Source organism: Perognathus longimembris, chromosome 14 (genome assembly GCF_023159225.1).
Source record: "Perognathus longimembris pacificus isolate PPM17 chromosome 14, ASM2315922v1, whole genome shotgun sequence".
NCBI lineage: Eukaryota > Metazoa > Chordata > Mammalia > Rodentia > Heteromyidae > Perognathus > Perognathus longimembris.
Genome location: NC_063174.1, coordinates 60880225 through 60902892, shown reverse-complemented (window position 1 = coordinate 60902892; position 22668 = coordinate 60880225). Strand labels below are relative to the sequence as shown.

Sequence of the window (22668 nt, the reverse complement as noted above, 5' to 3'; positions counted from 1 at the left end):
GTGGTTCACTCCTATAACCCCAGCTTCTTAGGAGGCTGAAATCAAAGGACCACAGTACAAAAACAGCACAGGCAGTAAATCAATGAAAACTCTCCTAATTCATTAATCAATAATCTCTAATTAATCAACAAAAAGCTGCAAGTGGAACTGTTGCTCAAGTGGTAGAGTGCTAGCTTTGAGCACAAAAGCTCAGGGATAGTGCCCAGACCCTGAGTTCAGGCCCCACGAGTGGCACAAAAAGAAATTCAGGCATACGATTATGGCATAATGGTGCTATTAAGAAATACCTTGAAGCCTGGTGCTGGTTGCTCACACCTGTAATCCTAGCTACTCAAGAGGCTGAGATCTGAGAATTGTAGTTCATAGCCATCCCAGGCAGAAAAATTCATGAGACTCTTATTGCCAGTTAACCACCAGAAAAGCACAAGTGTCGCTGTGGCTCAAAGTGGTAGAGCACTAGGCTTGAGCAGCTCAGGGACAGCCAGCACCTAGGACCTGAGTTCAAGCCCCACCACAAAAAGAAAAGAAACAAAGAGAGAGAGGGAGGGATGGAGGGGAAAAATTACCTTGAACCAATAGAAATATGAAAATATAACAATTTAGATGGTCTATTAGTAATATAAAAAAGCAAAGAGAAACAGGTAATTTAATGTCTATTATTTAATACAACATAAAATGGGTTTTTTTGGCCAGTCCTGGGGCTTGGACTCAGGGCCTGAGCACCGTCCCTGGCTTCTTCTTGCTCAAGGCTAGCACTCTGCCACTTGAGCCACAGCGCCACTTCTGGCCGTTTTCTGTATATGTGGTGCTGGGGAATTGAACCCAGGGCCTCATGTATATGAGGCAAGCACTCTTGCCACTAGGCCATATTCCCAGCCCCATAAAATGTTATTTCTTGTTGCTCTTGGTTTTTTTTTTTTGACACAGTATCTCACTATGTAGCCTAGAATGGCCTCAAAGTCACCCTCAACCTTCTGGGTTATAGATTATAGATGTGTAACACCTTTTTAAAAACAATGTTTTTAAACCAGTCCTGGAGCTTAAACTAGGCCTGGGTGCTGTTCTTGAGCTTCTTTGTGCTCAAGGCTAGCCCTCTACCACTTGAGCCACAGCACTACTTCTGGCTTTCTCTGAATAGTTTATTGGAAATAAGAGTTTCATGGACTTTCATGCCCAGGCTGGCTTTGAACCATGATACTCAGATGTTAGCCTTCTGGGTAGCTAGGATTATAGGCATGAGCTACCAGCACACAGCTAAAACAATTTTTTAATTGTTGTTATAACGGTGATGTACAGAGTAGTTACAGTTATATGTTAGGTAAAGTACACTTTTTCTTCTGGACAATGTCACTCTTTCCATGCTCTCTCTCTTCTTAGTGCTGATACTGGAGCTTCTTGAACTCTGGGCCTCATGCTCTTACTTGGCATGTGCTCATAACTGGTGCAATAGCACTTGAGTCATGCCTCCACCCTCAGCTTTCGCTAGCTACTTGGAAATAAAAGTCTTGAGGTTCTGTCTAGACAGAATGACTTTGATCTTTGATCTTTAGATCTCAGCTTCCTCAGTAGCCAGAATCATAGGTGTGATCCACTAGCACCTGGCTGGCAATACTTTTTGATACTAAATACACACTGAAACCATAAAACTTCAACAGGACATAATGGGACATGCTTGTAATACCAATATTTGGAAGGCTGAGGCAGGAGGATCTCAAGTTCAAAGACAGCCTGGGCGATATATTATTAAATAAACTGGTATGTGGCTCAAGTGGTAGAGTGTTGGCCTGGCAAATGCCAGATCCTGAGTTTAAATGTCAGTACTACCAAAAAAAGTGTGAATTAAAATGTTTTAGGGGCTGGGAATGAGGCTTAGTGGTAGAGTGCTTGCCTTGCATGCACGAAGCCTGGGTTTGATTTCTCAGTACCACATACACAGAAAAAAGCTGCAAGTGGTGCTGTGGCTCAAATGGTAAAGTACTGGCCTTGAGTACAGAGAGGCTCAGGGACAGAACCTCGGCCCTGGGTTCAAGCCCCAGGACTGGCAAAAGAAAAAGTTTTAGGAACTGGAGGCATGGCTTAAGTGGCAAAGTGTTGTCTGTGAAAGCATAAGTTCAAGCCCTGTGACTGGCATAAACAACAACAACAACAAAAGAAACTGTTATCATGAGATCATTTGCTTTATTTTTTTCATACTAAGTCTTCAAAGTTGAGTTTGCAGGGCTGGGAATGTAGCTTAGTGGCAGAGTGCTCACCTAGCATGCACAAAGCCCTGGGGTCGGTTCCTCAACACCACATAAACAGAAAAGGCTGGAAGTGGCACTGTGGCTCAAGAGGTAGAGCGAAAAGAAGCCAAGGACAGGGATCAGAGGGCCCTGAGTCCAAACCCCAGGATTGCCCCCCCGCAAAAAAAAACCAAGTTGCTGGCTGTACTTCAAGGGCTCACCATGTCAGCTCATACATACTAGAACAGTACAGTTACCAATTAAGAAGAGAAAAATGTTCATGGTACAAATGAAACAAACAAATTATGTTTTTCAGAAACTGTAAAACATATATAAAAATGTTAAGGCTGCAAAAGAGACAAAATAATCTTCAAAAAAATAAATTTGGACTCGAAATTACCAATATCAAAACTTACTATAAAGCTGGATGCAATGGCTCACACTAAGAATCCTAGCTACTCAGGAGGGAAAGATCCGGAAGATTAAAGCTCAAGGCCAGCCAGTAGAAGAAGTTTACAAGACTCCCATCTTAATCTTATAAAATAGGTCTCCTTTGGGTTGGGAGGGGTGAGGGGTGACATCAATCAAGATACATTGTACTTAGAAAGTGGTTTATTGGGCTGGGAATATGGCCTAGTGGCAAGAGTGCTTGCCTTGTATACATGAAGCCCTGGGTTCGATTCCCCAGCACCACATATATAGAAAATGGCCAGAAGTGGTGCTGTGGCTCAAGTGGCAGAGTGCTAGCCTTGAGCAAAAGGAAGCCAGGGACAGTGCTCAGGCCCTGAGTCCAAGGCCCAGGACTGGCAAAAAAAAAAAAAAAAAAAAGTGGTTTATTGAGTGGTAACTTACCTCTTTGTACAACTACTTAACGATGAATTAAAAAAAATAAGTCACCATCCAAGACCTGCTTCCTAGAGCAATTTGGAAATTCTCTGTCTTTAAAATTCTCAGGCAGTCCCTTCTCTCGGGTTATCTCAGAACCCCTCTAACACCTGACTAGCACAGTCCTTCTACACTGAGTTTTCATAAATACAGAAACTTTAGAATTCTCCAGCATCAGTCTGAGAAAGTAAACATGTGCCCCCCCTTCCCACATCCTGTTCATCCAGCACACCAAGCAACAAATGAGTGCAACTGCTGTTTAAATATCAATACCTGGTCCATGCATTCTTCCGTATCTATCAGAGACTTCATGGATCTCAAACATGACTTACAGACTCGAAGGGCGCATGGGCGCACTGCCTAAACTTCCTTCCAGCACTGATTTGCATGCTGTTGTAATTATGCCAAAACAGTTGTACAAGTTTTCCATTTCCTTTTTTTTTTTTAATGAGAAAAGCCCAGACACCATGTTTTACTTCAAAAGCTTTCTGACAACAACAATATGTGGCTCTTTTTCTGAAGGTAGACAGGCCAGAGAAACCCCAGGAGGTGCAATCACTGCCCCCACCCCTCCCCACTTTGGCCTCAGTTCTTTTCATACTCCAAAAGGTGAAGAAAAAATAGCTGACAGAAAAATCCCCTATGCAAAAACCCCAACTCTGGGGGAAGGAGGGTGGGTCCTTGTGAATCATCCCTGCCTCTTCCACGTGAAAGGGAGCACAGGTGAGCAGGCTCTCATCCCAACAGGCCAGAGCAAGGGCACAGCCCTGGGGTCTGAGGGCACCAGTAGGAAATGGGTTAGCAGGACTGGCCGGTACAGGCCCACTGCAGGCAGATGACAAACTGGCACGAGAGCAGGCAGGCATCCAGAGGAAGACGGTTATAGCCCTTTAGGGGAGGGCTGCACATTAGGGAACACCACAGGGCAGGATGAAGGGGAGACAGCATCTGGAACACCAGCCTGGAAGAAGTGCTGGCCTGGGCTGGGGAACCAAGCTATGGGAAAAGCAGCAGGAAACAAATGCAGCAGTGGTACTCACTGGACACTATGCTGAAAACGAACTACACACCCTGTGGGTAGGGACAGGAGGTAAAAGCTGGGAGAGAGCAAGTGAAGGGTGACACTGTCCAGACAGAAATGAACTCATTACCTGACAATGAACCATAATGCCTCTGTACATCACCTCTATATTAACAATAAAAAAAAAAGTAAAGCAGTAGAAACAACTGAGCACCAGGGACCAATGTGAGGGAGAGGGGTCAATGAATGACTCTCCCCTTAGACCTCCTATCTGTCTGGTAGCAGGAAGGAAACAAAAAGTTCTAGCTGAAGTATCATAATTTGCCATCTCTTGTCACCCAGAGAACAAAGATGAATGAAAATGAACAAACCAGCTATTTAACCCAACAGTGGCAACTTGCTTATGAGAACAATATTCATCACATTAAATTATGTTTCTCATTAAAATGCTAATTATTTTGGTGGCTTTTATATTTTAGTGCATGCTTTTATGATTACATGAAGATTATATTTATGTCTAGTATATATTTGTAGTGTATAAATAGCACAATAAAAATAAAGCAAAAGAAAAAGTTCTAGCTGAAGATCAAGTTAAAAAAATAAGACAAGGGACTGGGAATATGGCCATGGGTAGAGTGCTTGCCTCACATACATGAAGCCCTGGGTTCGATTCCTCAGCACCACCTATATAGAAAAAGCCAGAAGTGGTGCCGTGGCTCACGTGGTAGAGTGCTAGCCTTGCATGAAAATAAGCTCTGGGACAGTGCCCAACCCTGATTTCAAGCCCCAGCACTGGCACAAACACAGAGAGGGGAGGGATCTAGCTATAGGTCTATGGGACCCTGAGTGGGTTTTTTTTGGTTGTTGTTTTGTTGTTTTTGTTTTCTGCTATTTCTAGTGTCACTAATGAGGGAAAACTCCAAGAAGGCACCCTACAAGCCCCTTCCTGAGTTCTCCCAGAACCCCTCTTCCCAGCACGGTCTGGAAGGCTTCCTATGGTGACGACATATTATCAAATTCCTGAGTGATGGAATGCCCCCATGCAGGACTCCGTGGACTGCACCACTTTCCCTTGCTCTGAACACCACACTGAGGGTCAAGTCCTGGTAGACCACCCCATAAACGTGAACTAAGACACAGCGCTGCTTGGCAGCAAACAGAAATATGCAGCAGAAGTGAAAAAAAGTTGGAACATTTACACGGTAGCTACATTGTGCCTGTGGGTTCACTAGCTGAGGTGCGACTGCACACACTGTCCAAGTATAGATTTTTAAATTGTGCTCCCAAAATCCTAGCTCATCCCGCTGCTCCTTCAGTGTGTAAAGTCTGTGGAGCCTCCCATGTCTACCTGCTGGCGGCCTTCCAAACCCCACCCCCAGTGCTGGCACCCAAACTCCTAATTCTCCTTCTAGTGCTCCTCCACATTAGCCACTACCTCCCACATCTGGTGTCAGCGTGTTCCTGCCATGACCTATTGTACGTCCTCTAGCCCAGGTCCTGCCCTAATGAAGGTTCTGGAGGGGAGCTTCTTTGGGAAAATCCCTCCTGTCGTCAGAACAGAGAAGTATTCTGGCCTAAGCATTAGCTTACTGACCTAATCATCTTGTGACCTGGCCTTTTAGTTTCTGTTCTACAGCCTCTTCCATGAAGCACAATGTTCCAGATTAAAGTTTCTGGGCTGAGTTGTTTCTGTTTTGTTTTTGGTGATAGTCCTGAGGTTTGAACTCAAGGTCTGGGCGCTGTCCCTGAGCTTTCCTGCTCAAGGCTGGCGCTCTACCATTTGAGCCACAGCTCCACTTCTAGCTTTTTGGTGGTTACTTGGAGAAAAGAGCGTTGTGGACTTTCCTTCCCGGACTGGCTTCAAACTGAGACCTTAGCCTTCTAAGTAGATACAGGCGTGAGCTACCAGCCCTCATCATGGTATTTTTCTTTGTATACTTAGAACAGAAAAACATAGTCCAAGCCTAGACAGGCATACAGTAGATAAATATGGGCTAATTGGATGGGTAAATGTTTGGTGGACATCCTGTCTTTTCTTTCTTTAACTTTAGATGTAATTTGTCATTTTTATGGTGAATTCATTTATGCTGAGTTCACTGTATTTTGACAGCTCTGACACTCATCTAGACATACCACATGCTGGTCCCTTATCAGGAAATGAGGGTTTCCACAAGAGGAATTTTTGCTTACCAAAAATCGGCTGTGGCTCCTGACTGACCACTGTGTCTCTGTCACTGGACCTTGACAAGAAGCCACCTGTCCTTCTACCCTCCTTTCCAACTTCTGCCCTCCCAGACACTGTCCATGTGCCCAAAATTATGTGGAGACAAAGATGAGTTAATTGAAAATGTCACACTTAGCCAGGTGCTGGTGGCTCCCACTTGTAATCCCACATACTCAAGAGAAAAGGATGAGATCTGAGGATCAAGATTCAAAGCCACCCAGCACAGAAAAGTTTGTGAGACTCTTATCTCCAATAAATTACTCAGAAAAAGCCAGACATGGTATTGTGGTCCAAGAGCTAGTGCCAACTAAAACCAAACAACTACTCAACATATAAAGGTCAAAAATTGACCTCTCAGTGGAATACAATAGCTCAAAAGCTATTATGTACGTTCATATACGACTACTGTCGACATATTGTCTAATGTCGACATTACATTTAAAGCCCTAGGCGAATTTTCTTTGGCATAGGCCACTGTATATGTTCTTTTTTTTTTATTAATTAAATTTTGTTGACAAGGTGTTGTGCAAAAGGGGTACAGTTACATAATAGGGCAGTGAATACATTTCTTGTGATAGCTTATACCCTCGTTTTTCTTAAATTTCATTTTCTTTTCTTTTCTTTTTTTTTTTTTGCCAGTTCTGGCGCTTGGACTCAGGGCCCGAGCACTGTCCCTGGCTTCTTTTTTTTTTTTTTGCTCAAGGCTTGCACTCTAGCACTTGAGCCACAGCGCCACTTCTGGCCATTTTCTATATATGTGGTGCTGGGGAATCGAACCCTGGATTTCAGGTATAATGAGGCAAGCACTCTTGCCCCTAGGCCATATTCCCAGGCCCTATATATGTTCTTGGTACATTGTGTATTGTATATATGTCTACCTGACCTAGGGAAGGGAAAGAAAAACAGGGTGTAAGATATCACAAGAAATGCACACACTGCCCTACTATGTAACTGTACCCTTTTTTGCACAACACCTTGTCAAAAATTTTCGTTTAATTAATAAATAAATAACAAAAAAAAGAGCTAGTGCCTTATGCCAAAGAAGCTCAGGAAGAGGCCCTGAGTTTAAGCCCCAGGACTGGCAAAAAAAAAAAAAAAATATATATATATATATATATACATACATACATACATACACACACACACACACACACACACACACACACACACATATATATATATATATATATATATATATATATATATATCACATCTAGAGAAACAGACCTAGAGCTATCATGTGCAGAGCTGAGGTCTTAATGGAGAAGCCTATCAGTCAACTTTTCTGAGATTGAACCACAGCTCACGGTTCACTGTAAGCACGAAGCATTCCCTAAGAACCCTAGACAAATTGGAAAGCAACTACATTAATTTATCTGAAAGCAAAGTAAGACCTATTTCATAATAAAACACAGGAAAACAGGCTGCGTGCATGTCATCAACTGTAAGAAACGCTTACCCTTTCCTCGGCCCCCATGCTGCACAACCCCAGGACATAGTCACTGTCCTGTGCCACAGAGAACCCTAAAGGGAATTATGGACCCGAAAGACAAGTGATAGCAAGAGAAGCAGTCACAGAAAACAGTGATTTTATCCCTTATGGTATGTCAAAGACCACAAAACTTTGGGGATTTCAAAAAGAAAGGACAATAAAAAGCAGACACTCTTGCTCAAAATATTCAAACATAACATTATTGTGGGCAGAGACTTCAGACCGTGTAGAGCAGAAGCTCTTGACTTCATTCAGGAATCAAGGAAGGGAAAAGAAGGGAGACGAGGATGGAAGGAAGGAGTGCCCAGGGCTCCTCAAATTCCCCTGGGGCCCAGTGGTTTCCCTGTAGGGCGGCCAGGGTTCTCTGTGCAGCTGGAGGCAAAGGTGCCCACAGGACCCAGGCAGAAATGACTTCCCTCACTAATGTCCACACAGGTTGCTGCTCTGGAGCCAAGGAGCCAACTTCTGGTTTCATTATTTAAATCTGTTCGCTCCCCCCCCCCCCCGACCTCATCACATCTGCTCTGACTCAGTGGAGCCAGGCTGAAAAGTGAGGGGGAAAAGAAAATGAGATTTCTTTGTTAGCCAATATGCACACATACCTCTGCACATGCAAACTATCCCTTTTATACATAAGTAACCAGAAGTGTATTCTAACTAGACCCCAAGGAATCTAGGATGATTTAGGTAAAGAAAAGGAGATTCAGGATATGTAGGCTCACTAACATTTCCTCAATAAAGATTTAAGGTGGGGGGGGACAGAAAAAAATACAGGGCTGGGAATGTGGCTTAGTGGTAGAGTGCTCACCTAGCATGCATGAAGCCCTGGGTTGGATTCCTCAGCACCACATATCTAGAAAAGGCCACAAGTGGCGCTGTGGCTCAAGTGGTAGAGTGCTACCCGTAAGCAAAAAAGAAGCCAGGGGAGATAGGAATATGGCCTAGTGGCAAGAGTTCTTGCCTCGTATACATGAAGCTCTGGGTTCGATTCCCCAGCACCACATATATAGAAAACGGCCAGAAATGGCACTATGGCTCAAGTGGTAGAGTGCTAGCCTTGAGCAAAAAGAAGCCAGGGATAGGGGCTGAGGATATGGCCTAGTGGCAAGAGTGCTTGCCTTGTATACATGAGGCCCTGGGTTCGATTCCCCAGCACCACATATACAGAAAATGACCAGAAGTGGTGGTGTGGCTCATGTGGCAGAGTGCTAGCCTTGAGCAAGAAGAAGCCAGGGACAGTGCTCAGGCCCTGAGTCCAAGGCCCAGGACTGGCCACTAAAAAAAAAAAAAAAAGAAGCCAGGGATAGTGCTCAGGCCCTGAGTTCAAGCCCTAGGACTGGCAAAAAAAAACAAAAAGAAGCCAGGGACAGTGCCCAGGCCCTGAGGTTCAAGCCCCATGACTGACCAAGAAAATAAAAACAAACCTAATGAAGTACAACAAGTATCTACATTTTATATAACAATTTCATTTCATAAATGACTATATTCTAGAAACTTATTCATAAATTCCTTATTCAGAGCACCTAAAACACTTTCTCACAGAGAGCAGAAGTTGTGGTTCTATTTCAAAAGCAAATACGACACATATTCCTAAGAGCACTGTAGAATCTAGCCATTTGCATGTGGATTAAAGATGGTCACAAATCTTTCACATTTCCCTCATCAAGACAGAGGGCCCATTCCTCCTTCCTTGAAGAAGCCCTGTGGCTTCTCTGGCCAACAAAACATGGCAGACTAATGCTACACTGACTCCCAGACACACACTTAAAGGGCAGGCAGCTTCCGTTCTCTCCTGGTACACCCACTCTAGAAGTCCTGCACTGATATGCAGTCTGGCATTCAAACAATGAGAGTACATGGTGGTATCTGAAATCCAGGAACTGGTGGTTCACATCTGACATCCTAGCTACTCAGGAGGCTGACATCTGAGGATAATGGTTCGAAGCCAGCCTAGGTAGAAAAGTTCATAAGACTTTTTTTTTTTTTTTGGTCAGTTGTGGGGCTTGAACTCAGGGCCTGGATGCAGTTCCTGAACTCTTTTTGCTCAAGGCTCACACTATAACCACTTGAGCCACAGCTCCACTTCTAGTTTTCTGGTTGTTATTTGGAGGTAAGAGTCTCACAGGCTTTCTTGCTTGGGCTGGCTTTGAACTGTGATCCTCAGATCTCAGCCTGCTGAGTAGCTAGGATTACAGGTGTGAGCTACCAGTGTGGACCTATGAGACCCTTATCTCTAACTACCAAAAAGCCACAAGTAGAACTGTGGTTAAATGGCAAGAGTGCTAGCCTTGAGCAAAAAAACTAAGGAATAGCATCCAGGCTCTGAGTTCAAGCCCCAGTATATGAACAGGCACATAGGTCACATATAATGAGCACCCGCGGGTGTGTGTCGCGTGCGCGTACGCACGCACACACACACACACACACACACACACACACACAGAGCCCTGAAACTTCATGGAGAAAGAAGCCACCAAGAAGGAGCCACTGAACTGGCCATCTGACCATTTAAGCATGTGAGTGCGGATATTCTGTACCCTCAAGACCAGACCCGCCACTAGATGAATACCAGTGAGTGACTTCAGGCAATGTAACTGGGACAGAAGGACCACCAGGTATTAGAGCACGAGTGTGTACTGGGAAACAAGAAGTATGTGGCGCCATAGAAACCCTCATAGAGTTTCCTATGTGCGCTGAGTTAGGGGAGGGAAAGCAACAAAATTATGGAGAAATATGATGTATAGCCAGGCACCAGTGGCTCACACCTGTAATCCTAATTACTCACAAGGTTGAGATCTGAGGATTGTGGTTCAAAGCTAGCTCAGGCAGGAAAGTCCATGAGATTCTTTCCTCCAATTAACTACCAAAAGCCCAAAGTAGGGCTGGGGATATAGCCTAGTAGTAGAGTGCTTGCCTCATATACATGAAGCCCTGGGTTCGATTCCTCAGCACCACACATATAGAAAAAGCCAGAAGTGGTGCTGTGGCTCAAGTGGCAGAGCGCTAGCCTTGAGCAAAAAGAAGCCAGGGACAGTGCTCAGGCCCTGAGTCCAAGGCCCAAGACTGGAAAAAAAAAAAAAAAAGCAGAGACTTGAAAAGAATTCAATATAATTAGTCATTAAGCAACTACAAATCAAAACCACAGTGAGATTAACACTTCACACTCACTAGAATAGCTTTAATCAGAAAAAAAAAAAAACCACAAGAAAAACAGGGCTGGGACTGGCATAGCGGTAGAGTGCTTACTTAGCATCCATGAAGCCTGGGTTCGATTGCTCGGTACCACATAAACAGAAAAAGCTGGAAGTGGTGCTGTGACTCAAGTGGTAGAGTGCTAGCCTTAAGCAAAAACAAAAACTCAGGGACAGTGCCCAGGCCCTGAGTCCAAGATCCAGGACTGGCCCCAAAAAAAGCAGTGTTAATGAGACATACAATATTCCAGTTTCTATACTAGAACACTGCTGGGGGCAGTAAGTTAAACACAGGCTTACAGTATTCCTAGATATAAAATAGAGAGGCTAAAAACACATCTACAGCTGGGTGCAGATGGCTCACACCTGTCATCCTACCTACTCAGGAGGCTGAGATCTGAGGATCACAATCCAAAGCTAGCCTGGACAGGAAAGTCTGTGAGACTCATCTCCAATGAACCACCAGAAAGGCAGAATGGTGCTGTGGCTCAAAGTGGTAGAGTGCTAGCCTTTACCGAAAGAGCCCAGGGACAGCACCAGGCCCTGAATTTCAAGCCCCACGTCCAACAAAAGAAAAAAAAAGTTTCATAATCTTTCCTGCCAGGACTGGTTTCAAGCCACAATCCTCAGATCTCAGCCTCCTGAGTAGCTAGGATTACAGGCATATAAGCCCACAGTGCCCAGCCCTGAGCTATTTTTGATAAGCTGAAAAGTAACAAGAAAAATTAAAATTTTTTGCCAGTCTTGAGGCTTGAACTCAGGGCCTGAGCACTGTCCATGGCTTCTTTTTGCTCAAGGCTAGCACTTTATCACTTGAGCCACAGCGCCCCTTCTAGCTTTTTCTATGTATGTGGCACTGAGGAATCAAACCCAGGGCTTCATATATACGAGGCAAGCACTCTACCACTAGGCCATATTCCCAGCCCTAAATTTTTCATTTATAATCACAGTACCAATCAATTTTCCTAAGCCCAGTCCCTATCTTAGATAAACCAGAACATTCCTCAACCTAGACAAAGCTACCGAAACCATAAGGCCCTTGCTATCATACAACTGCTTCTACCTAGAAGGGCTAGCTTGTCTAACAAAACCATTACCTTCCATTACCCTAAGGAGAATCAGTATCAAGAACTCAGAATTCTCAGCACTTCCTGGAGCAGGAGGACCAGAGAGCCATGAAACAAGCCTCACGCCTTTGGCCCAGCAACTACCAGCACTTCCTAGATTCAAGTTCAAAGACATCTCAGTGGTTCTACAAAAATCTCTAAAATGGCCGGCGGCAGCATGTCCCCACTAACTGTGGAGAAGGCTTCTTTGCCTTTAACTTGTATTCTCCTAAGTCATTTACAGTTATAATTGAACTCAAGATGAATGGGTGCTGGGCTCTCTACAGAGTGCCAGGCCTCAGAGACTTGTTCACCACTAATAAGCTAATGTTTATAAAACTCTATAGACATAAAGACTAAACACTATCATTATTACAGACTACCAGTTTAAATGTAAATTAAAAGAGATAAAGGGGAAAGAAACACATTAGTAAATCACGTTAGGGACCACTACTCAGCAAGATGTAAACAACATCTGAACCACAGGGGTAAAAGCATCTTAAAATTTTTTTAATTTAGTTTTTGCAGTGCTGGAGATGGAACCCAAGCCTTTACATGATAGGCAAAGGCCGTACTCTTACTACAGAGCTATTCCCTATGTCCTAACTGGATTCCCAAAGGACACTGAATGCAATGACACTGCTTACAAGACTCTAACCCAAAATATAGAAAGCGATGTATAAGCCAATACAGGTAAAGCACGTTAGAGGAAAGGGAAAGACTGAGCTGGGTGCTGGGGGCTCACGCCTGTAATCCCAGCTACTCAGGAGGCTGAGATCTGAGGACCAAAGCCAGCCCAGGCAGAAATGTCCCTGAGACTCTTATCTCCAATTCACCAACAGAAAACTGGGAGTAGAGCTGTGGCTCAGTGATAGAGCACAAGGTTTAAGTGAAAAAGCCCATGGACAGTGTCCAGGCCCTGAATTCAAGACCCATGACCAACACACCACACCCCCCACAAAGAAAAAGGGGAAGACTACATGAAAAATGTCTGGAACAATAAAATTTGTTTTAAAACACTATGTAGGAGCTAACCAAAAGTTCGGGATCTGAACAAAATCTAAAACTGGATTGTGATTCAGCTCTAAATGCCCACAGGGCAATCGTTAAAAAAAAAAAAATTCTCAGGCTGGGAATGTGACTTAGTGGTGGAGTACTTGCCTACCATGCATGAAGCCCTGGGTTCAATTCCTCAGTACCACATAACCAGAAAAGGCTGGAAGTGGCGCTGTAACTCAAATGGTAGAGTGCTATCCTTGAGCAAAAGAAGCTAAGGGACAGTGTCCAGTTTTTTGCCAGGACTGGCAAAAAAGTTCTTTCTGGAGTCCAGCAGACTGTTCTCCTTCACCTGTCTAGGATAAGCAGCTGTTCATACCTCAACAAGTAGCCAGTCCTCTTTCCTGGCACCCTCTTCAAACCCAGGAGTCCCCTGTGATCTGAATCTCTGCCAGCCCATGCCTCCCATTCTTTCTATTGCCTTGCTGGCCTCATCATCCTGAGTTTCTCCATAGGAAACACCTCTCACTACCACACAACACTTCTGTTCTCTGTTTGTGACACCTACTGCATTGTGCTCAGCCATGACTCCAAAGTTCCCTCCGGACATGGATCATGTAGCATCTTCTTTCTAGCTTTAGCAATCAGCATAGCTCCTTGGCACACAATCAGTTCTCACAGAAAGGAAAAGTATTGATTAACTGCACACTGAGACACACAGGACTACAAGTTTTCAACGTACGCATTCACTGATGTTTCATCTACATCTGATAATTTCACACAAAACCTGAGTATTCATCCTGTGTTTGCCTGTGACCAGCCATGAGGTCAGGTATAGAATTTCCATTCATGGTGTCATGACGGTGCTCAAGAAGCTGTAGACTTGAGAGCATTTTAGACTCGGAATTTTTGGATTAGTAATGTTCAACCTGTAATCCTCAACCCTAGTTGGAGTTAGAGGCCAGTTTCCCTGGGATAAATCTTGAGAACATATAAAAATGCAGAAAGAAAAAAAAACTATTGTGAGGGCCCTGCTCTTGCTTTGTCATTATTTGATACAGAAGTCACTTACCTGTGTACACTCTGAGCCCAGCGACCTCCCATACAGGAAACAGTTCCTGCCAAGCTCTGTCATACCAAAGGTACACACTAAGACTGTAACACCCTCCCTCTACAACGGCTCAGTCCTCACTGCTGTGAGATATCCCATCTGCCAAAGGCTTTCTCACAAACCCCACTCATAACACAGGGTGACGCCCACTTCACCAGTGGGAAGGCCACTCAGAGGCCAGTCATTCTCTCACAGGCAAGCAGGGCAGGACTTCAGATCCTCAAAGGCCACACCCGCCACAGCACAAAGTGGGACACCGGAGGGCCCCTGAGAGGTCCCAAGGGCCACGGATAAACACAGTGCATCTTTTGGAGCATTAACTTGCTAGAAGATTGGTGGCAAAAGTGTTTCTATTAAAACAGACGCATGACTAAGTATAACATGAAATTTGTATTAAATTTTAGGATACAACATAATGGGCTTGCCCTCATTCCCACTGAGGGGAAACTCACACAGAAAAGCCTCCTGAAACCTGTACATTTCATTTACCCTATAATAAGATTTCAAAGAACAAGCTCCATTAATCTAAAAGGCAGAGAATTTAATTTCCAGTAGAAAGTTATGACTTCTGGGAATTAGTGGTCAAGGAAGGGCTCAAGAGAACTAATCTCCCTATTCTTCCAAGAAAGTTAAAACTTACAGTATTAGCCAGGCACCAGTGATTCCTACCTGTAATGTGAGCTACACAGAAAGTTGAGATTATGGTTCAAAGTCAGCCTAGGAAGGAAAGTCCACAAGTCCCCACCTTCAAAATAGCCACCAAAAAGCCAGGACTGGAGATGTGGCTCAGTGGTAAAGTTCCAACTAAGCATGAAAGCTGAGCAAATACAAAGCTGAATTCAAACTCTAGTATTACACACACACACACACACACACACACACACACACACACACACACACACAGTGTCAAATGAAGTTTCCAATAATGCACGCCTCCTAATCTACCAGAACAGAATGACGATGCTACCTTCCAGAACAGTCACAGGAGGCCCTACAGGACCATGTGCCTAGCTGTAGGGGAAAGAGAAAAGGAAAGCCCTACGAGCACGCCCTTACCTACCTCATGTGTGCCAATGTCTCCTAATGGGCAATAGGCATTATAATGGGCATTAGGCATTGACCTTCCTGGTGAAAATTAATCTATGAAAAATTCCATTGGGGGGCTGGGAATATGGCCTAATGGTAAAGTACTCTCCTTACATATAGGAAGCCCTGGGTTCGATTCCCCAGCACCACATATATAGAAAAAGCCAGATGTGGTGCTGTGGCTCAAGTGGTAGAGTGCTAACCTTCAGCAAGAAGAAGCCAGGGACAGTGCTCAGGCCCTGAGTCCAAGCCCCAGGACTGGCCAAAAACAAAACAAAACAAAACAAAAAAAACCTTCACTGGGCCAGGGGGTATAGATCAAGGAGTAGAATGCTTAGCTAGCAAGTAGAAGCCCAGAGGGCAGGCCAGCGCCAGTGGCTCACGCCTGTAATCCTAGTTCCTCAGGAGGCTAAGATCTGAGGATCGTGGTTTGAACCAGCCTGAATAGGAAAGTTCATGAGACTCCAATTAACCACAAAAAGCGGGAAGTGGAGCTGTGGCTCAAGTGGTAAAGCACTACTAGCCTTGAGCACGAAAGCTCACTGTCAGCACAAAGGCCCAGAGTTCAAGCCCCAGAGCCAGGAAAAACAAAAGTAGAAGTCCTGAGTTCAAACCCTAGAACTTTCAAAAAAATTATCAAGCCAGGCACCAGTAATCCTAGCTACACCTGTAACCCTAGCTACTCAGGAGGCTGAGATCTGAGGATCTCAGTTCAAAGCCAGCCCAAGCAGGAAAATCGATTAGACTCTTATCTCCAGTTAACCACTGGAAGTGGTGCTGTGCCTCAAGTGGTAGAGTGCTTGCCTTGAGCTAAAGAGCTCAGGGAGAGCGCCCAGGCCCAGAGTTCAAGCCCCTTGACAAGAAAAAAAAAAATTACCATGGCTGACTAGGCATAATGGAGCATACCTACTGCTCAGAAAGTTGTGGCAATGGGCTGGGGATATGGCCTAGTGGCAAGAGTGCCTGCCTCATATACATGAGGCCCTGGGTTCGATTCCCCAGCACCACATATACAGAAAATGGCCAGAAGCGGCGCTGTGGCTCAAGTGGCCGAGTGCTAGCCTTGAGCAAAAAGAAGCCAGGGACAGTGCTCAGGCCCTGAGTCCAAGCCCCAGGACTGGCAAAAAAAAAAAAAAAAAAAAAGAAAGTTGTGGCAAGAAGATCCACAGAGTTCAGACCCACCTGGACTACATATCAAGACCATGCCTCTAAAAGAAAGGGTGTCCTGACTCCCTAAAGATACATTTCATCATGTCACCACTACTTTCATACTACCCTTCTTGGTTGATCCGTTTAGCATTTATCTCCGTAAAGATGTCAAGTTTCAGGCTGGGAATGTGGCTTAGCGGTAGAGTGCTTGCCTTGGGTTTGATTGCTCAGCACCACATATACAGACAAAGCTGGAAGTGATGCTGTGGCTCAAGTGGTAGAGTGTTAGCCTTGAGCAAAAAGAAGCCAGGGACAGGGCTCAGGCCCTGAGGTCAAGCCTCAGGACTGGGGGAAAAAAAAAAAAGATGTCGTTTCTAAAGAGCATGGTTTTATCACTGAAGCAGTGTTCCAACTAAAAGGAAATCAAAACAGTAGAACACCAGGTCCCACCGTCTTCCTTGGTTACCATCTAACAATTATGTTTATTATTTTATCTTGTGCCGGTCCTGGGGCTAGAATCCAGGGTCAAGGAGCTGTCCCTTAGCCAGTCAACACTAGCATGCTATCACTTGAGCCACAGTTCTACTCTTGCTTTTTTTTTTGTTGTTTGTTTTTTTGTTTTTTTGGCCAGTCCTGGGCCTTGGACTCAGGGCCTGAGCACTGTCCCTGGCTTCTTCCCGCTCAAGGCTAGCACTCTGCCACCTGAGCCACAGCGCCCTTTTTGGCCGTTTTCCATATATGTGGTGCTGGGGAATCGAACAGAGAGCTTCATGTGTTGGAGGCCACTAGGCCATATTCCCAGCCCTACTCTTGCTTTTATGAAGGTTAACTAGAGATAAGAATCTTACTGACTTCCCTGCCCAGGCTGGTTTCAAACCATGACCCTTAAATCCAGGCTTCCTAAGGAGCGAGGATGACAGACGTGAGCCACCTGCACCAGCTATATTTATTTTAACTGTTTGTTGTTGTTGTTGCTGCTGCTGTTTTGTCAGTGGGGCTTGAACTCAGAGCCTGGGCACTGACCCTGAGCCTCTCTATGCTCAAGGCTAGCCCTCTACCACTTGAGCCGCTGCACCACTTCCAGCTCTTGAACGGTTTATTGGATGTAAGAGTTTCATTGGGACTTTTCTGCCCAGGCTGTCTTCAAAAGATGCTCCTCAGATCTCAGCCTCTGGAGTAGCTAGGTTTACAAGCACGAGCTAGTACCTGGCGGTATTTGTTTTTTTCTTTTCTTTTTTGGAACTGGGGATCAAACCTAGGATATTGCACTTGCTAGGCAAACACTTTGTCACTAAGCTACAACCTAGCCCTATTTTTTTGTTCTTTTTGCCAGTCCTGGGGCTTGAACTCAAGCCCTGTGGTACTGTTCCTGAGCTTCTTTTTGCTCAAGGTTAGTAAGCCACAACTTGAGCCATAGTGCCACTTCTGGCTTTTTCTAAGTAGTTTATTGGCGATGAGTCTCATAGACCTTCCTGCCCAGGATTTGAACCATGATCCTCGGCTCTCAGCCTCCTGAGAAGCTAGGATTACAAGAAAGAGCCACCAGCTCAAGGCTAAGATGTCTACTCTTCCATGGTGAATTCCAACCACACTTCTACTTACCTAACACAAACCAATAATTCACATATTGTGCCTTCTCAGATTTTCAGAACAAGTCTTTACTTTCAGCCAAATGGTCAGCTCCCCAAGGGAAGAATGGTAACTTCTCATTTTCTTCATCATTCTTGCACTAGCTCCTGTCCTCATGGCTCAAATTTCTGTGGGGCTCTGGCGTCCTCTGTCATGAAGCACAGGGCCGGACAACGTCCCAGATTTCTGCAGATCACACCTCCAAAAACAGATGTTGCATCTCACTCATCCTAGTACAGTAACTAGAATATTATGGGAACTCAGGGCACATTAACTGAACATTAATTAAGTGAGAAAAAGACTCCCAAGTTCCAGTTAATGATCTGCTTATCTGAAGGTATACCGAATGTAAGAATTCTAACCTGACATCTTAAGCCAAGTCACCTTCATTTTATGACACCCACTAGCTGCCGGCAATTTTCCATCAAAAAATTGAAAACAAAAAAATGTTGGAAACATCACCTTTTCCTTTCTAGGCTAGTCTGTCTCCCCACTCCTTTCCTGGAATAGGTGTGTATGTGTGTGTGTTTGAACTCAGGGACCGGGCACTGTCCCTGAGCTTTTGTGCTCAAGGTTAACACTCTACTACTTGAACCACAGCTCCACTTCTGGCTTTTTGGTGGTTAACTGGAGACACAAGCGTCTCAGGGACTTTCTTGCTCAGGTTGGCTTTGAACCGCAATCCTCAGATCTTAACCTCCTGAGTTGCTAGGATTATAGGCATTAGCCACCAGTGCCCAACTTCCTAGAATATTTTATGTAGAATTTAGTCAATAAAAGCTTTCCAGAATTGAATGGCATTTTGCATTTTTGCTAATTATGAATAGAAATTATATACATACATTTCTTATACTTTTTCTTTTCTGTTCAACTGAATTTGTCTTTTTATTAGCTACTCGGGAACACACCACACCAATCCTTGCTCTAAACCCTCATGTCTACAGTCCTCCAATCTCCCTCAACGTTGGCTCCATTCCTCCTGCTTAAGACTAAGCAAGCATCATCCCACATTCAGGCCTGGACGCCTCTCTCTGTTCACATTCTAAATCCCCTGGCCTTGCCTCCTATCTCAAATTCTCTGGCCTCAACAGCTTTTCCAAATCCTCTGGCCTTGCTTCTTTTCTCACTGTAGCTCTCTTCTGTTTTCCGCTGTATCCCTAAATCATGGGCAGATGCCAATGGTTCACACCTGTAATCTTACCCAGAAAGTTGAGATCTGAGGAACACAGTTCAAAGCCAGCTCAGGCAGAAAAGTCCATAAGGCTCTTACCCACAATTAGCCACCAAAAACAAACAAACAAACAAAAAAGCCAGAAGTGGGGCTGGGGATATGGCCTAGTGGCAAGAGTGCTTGCCTCGTATACATGAGGCCCTGGGTTCGATTCCCCAGCACCACATATACAGAAAATGGCCAGAATTGGCGCTGTGGCTCAAGTGGCAGAGTGCTAGCAAAAAGAAGCCAGGGACAGTGCTCAGGCCCTGAGTTCAAGCCCCAGGACTGGCCAAAAAAAAAAAAAAGCCAGAAGTAACGATGTCATTCAAATGAGAGAGCACCAGCCCTGAGTGCAAAAGCTAAGGAAGACCCTGAGATCAAGCCCCAGGACTAGCAGAAATAAGAAAAATAAAAATCAAGCATGCTGTGGATGCACACAACTGTAACTGCAGCTATTTAGCAGGTAGAGGAAGGGCTGAGTGTGCAAGGGTAGCCACAACAGAGTGAGGGGCTGTCTCCAAAACAACGATGGGGGATGGGAGCATGGCTCAAGCGGTAGAGTGCTGTCTGCCTAGCCTGCACGCTGACCTGGGTTCAATCCCTGAATCCAAAAACATAGAAAATAAAGAAATTTTTCTTCCTCTCTGAAGAATGTAAGGGGTCCTGATTCTAAAGAATCGACAGTGAGGGCCTTGGTCATGAGACTTCTCTGTTAATGGTGCTGGGATTGACCATTCAGATGTTATTGCATAACATTTGATAGGTTAGATCACTTGCTGTTTGAAGAGCCTTGCAAGACAAGATGAGAAAACAGATGGGCAAATTTAATGCAATTTCCTTTGTGTGCTTGAGCTACCTTGGGCTTGCAACATAACACTGACAGCTTGATCTTTCTGGAGGCATAGCTTCAGTATCCTAAGAAGGATTTTAAAGGAATTGTACATCATTTTCATCTTTTGGCTCATTATCATATTTATCCTGACAATACCCTAGAAACACCTTCTTGGTTTGCACACTGGAAAAAATGAAAGGGCTTCTAGCAGAGATGTTTAGGGAAAATTTCCAACATAAGGAAAACAAGCTGCAGTTTGGATGTTTCAGTTAAATGGAAGGACTTTCTTCAAAGCACAAACAAGAGTATGGAGATTTTGGTGTTATTGGCAGAATCAAGTGGCCACTACTGGTGCCTGATTCTAGTGGAATGTCTTTGCAGTCTTCTTGAGTGAGGCCATCTTATTAATTCCAAAAGGAATGGAGAGCATCCAAGAAAAAATTGGTCTTTGCTCCCCTCACAGAAAAATTCACATGAATGTCTAAAAAAAAAAAAAATCCTCAAAAAGGCTAGAATTCTCCCTGGCTAGCTCTGCCTCCCTGGCTTCTGCATTGTGACAGCTGGAACAGATGGCGTCTGGGTAAGACACCTTACATCTTACACCGTAGCTGAGATCCAGCCTGACTATAACCAGGGATGGAGGGCTCCCAGGGCCGCCCGGGTTTCTGTGGGCTCCTACTCACTGAGTTTTCTGATCCAGCTTCCGATTTCCCTGTTTTGACACTGACAAGGCTTATTTTGCTTCACCCAAACAATTCGCACCCTTAAAAGTCGTTCTTACAATTCTGAATGTCACTATACAGTGAGAGGAGAAACATTTCCTCTCTTTTAAATAGAGAATGGCTGTCGAGTATTTTGTCAGGCATCCTGCATATGATGCAGTCTTTTTAACAGGCCATTTTCCAAGCCCTGAAAGGCACTAGGTGATTTTTAGCCCACCTGATGGTCGCCTGAGCATGTCTTTCAAAAAAAAAAAAGGATTTTACAGACACCTGCAAGATGACAGCAGGCAGCATTTCCAAAGGCTTCCCCAGTGTGCGCTCGCGAAAACGCTAAGAGAAAAAGAGCATGGCTCCTCCTCGGTGTGTGCTGTGAATGTAAATGAAGCCAGGCCGCGACGAGGCTCCGCGATGCAGCCCCTGTGACTCCACGGGAATAAACAGATCGATATCATATGGACATGCACGCGCGCGCGCGCACACACACACGCACACACACACACACACACACACACACACTCGCGCGCGCGCGCCCCTCCGGCTCCTTCAGGCTGCATGCACCGAAAGACCGTGCACTGCCCCGGCTCGGTCCGCAGACCCGGCTCCGGAGGCGGCGGGCGTCCCCGGGCCCGTCCACCACCCCTCCCCGGCGGCCCCTCGGCGGGGGCGGCCGACCCAAGGCCCCCGCACGCTCGGTCCCCTCCGAAGGTCCGACTGCGAGGCCGTGTCCCCACGCGCGGGGGCGCGGTGGGCGGGCGGCGTGGAACGGGGCGCGCGGCGCGCGAGCGACCTGGGGCGCCCGGGCGGGGGGGGGGGGGACGCGGCCCCCGCCGCCCCGCGCCCACCCCGACCTCCGGGGCGCCCGAAGGTGACCGGGCGCCGGGCGCCAGCCGCGGCCTCCGCGGCCGTGAGTCACTCATTCATCCGCAGAGGGATGACTCAGGAGAAACTTTTAAATAATGGCTAAAACCCCGACTCCGCGGGCGGCGGGCGCCCCCGGGGGGCCCGCGGGAGGCCCGGGCGCCCGGCCCCAGCCCCGGCCCCGGCGCCGGCCTTCCGCACAAAGTTTCTCAAGTTGAGGCGAACGCCCGCGCGAGCGAACCGGGCCCGAGAGGCGCCGGGCCCCGCGCCGTCCCCCGGCCGCCGCCGCCGCCGAGGGTGCCCGGGGCCTCGCCGCGACGGAGCCCGGCCCGCCCGGGCCCACCCGCCGCGGCCCGCCCTGCCGCCCGCCCGGCCGCCCGCGCGGCCCTTACCCCGCGGTCCGCCCGCTCGGCCGGCTCAGGGGCGCCGGGCGCATCCTCCGCCGCCGTCCGCAGAGTCCAGCTCCCCGGGCATCCCCATGTCGGGGGGCGGGGAAGGGCCGGCGGCCGCCGCGCCGCGCCGCCGCCGGCTGGAAAGTCCCTGCTGGGCTGCAACCCGGCTCGCGCACGCGGCGGCCGCCGCGCCGCGCCGCCTCGCGCACCCTCGCGCTGGTACTTCCTCCCACCGGCTGGAAATCCCCGCCGGCCGCCCGCGCGCGCCCGGCGCCCCGCCCCCGAGCGCGCGCCGCCCCGCCCCGCCCCCGAGCGCGCGCCGCCCCGCCCCGCCCCCGAGCGCGCGCCCGGCTGTCGCTAAGGGCCCTGGGCTCCGCGCTCACCGCCGGCCTTAGCAACGGCACCGCGGGCGCGCGCGGCCCCCCGGGGACCCGCGCCCCTCCCCCGCCCGCTCCGCCCCGCCCCTGCCCGCCTCCCCGCCTTTCCGGGTCAAAAGAGCCACGGAGCCTGCGTGGCGCCCGGCGTGGCGGCCAGGTCCC

General features: G+C 46.8%; 1 protein-coding gene across 2 annotated transcripts in view; it reads right to left on the bottom strand.

The window, feature by feature from the left end:
* Traf3 (TNF receptor associated factor 3) overlaps positions 1-22255 on the bottom strand; it is an 86147-nt gene extending 63892 nt beyond the window's left edge. For both annotated transcript variants that reach the window (XM_048362417.1, XM_048362419.1), the window contains exon 1: positions 22130-22255. The gene's annotated coding sequence lies outside the window, so the exon portion shown is untranslated. The remainder of the gene's footprint in view (positions 1-22129) is intronic.
* Between the last annotated feature and the right edge of the window lie 413 nt (positions 22256-22668).